We start from the raw sequence: 842 nt of genomic DNA on the forward strand, positions 1-842 counted from the left end.
TCTTTAATCATGATATTTCCAGCTTTTGAAAATACTCACTTGAATTAATTTAAGCATTAAAGGACAACAACTGATTTTAAAGATATTAAGCAGAAAGATCGGAGAATTTCTGCTTAATAGTCATAAAAGTTTCGAATCTATTCGAGTACATTTATAAGTATTATTTTCGTTTACCAAAGCAGTTATGAAACGTTCGAAATTATATCTGACATACAAAGTATACGTCCATTCTTAGAAGTTCTGTTTCTATTATTCAAAGCACTTATAAAGAGTTCGAATTCGATCAATCAAAGTTCGAACCCGTTTGCGAGGTATTTGATTCCATTCCTAGTAGTCATGTTACGAGACTCACCCTGTAGTTTTCAACACGGTCTTCCCTCACCCTTTAAACGTGCAGCGTACTGCACTGTTATTTGCCGGCGTGAGATTGATCGTGATAAATTGATCTAACGATCGCGTACGACAAGCCTCGACCATGGATGGATTAAATTTCACGTAAAAATGCGATGTATGTTTAAATTTTGTTTTAAATTCGCTCAGTTCGGACAAACATTTGAATTGTTGTACCATGTATCCTATGCTGAGTACCTTTAAAACTGTTAAAGTTATGGAATTAACATTGTACATACAAATGACTGTAAATGTAGATAATAAATTGAAAATAATAATTGATGTCGGTTGTCTATCAGTATTCTACATCCTTTCAATAATAAAATAAGTACTTGATAATTTTATAATAGAAATACAGATACTAAGGCGAGTAGAAATAACGATACCGAATCTTGACTGATTATAAGCAAAAATACAGACATTAGAAGTGAATATTTCAAGCCTTCCTTTTA

This window comes from Ceratina calcarata, unplaced genomic scaffold, assembly GCF_001652005.2.
Source record: "Ceratina calcarata isolate Rehan_Ccalc_2016 unplaced genomic scaffold, ASM165200v1 scaffold9, whole genome shotgun sequence".
NCBI classification, from domain to species: domain Eukaryota; kingdom Metazoa; phylum Arthropoda; class Insecta; order Hymenoptera; family Apidae; genus Ceratina; species Ceratina calcarata.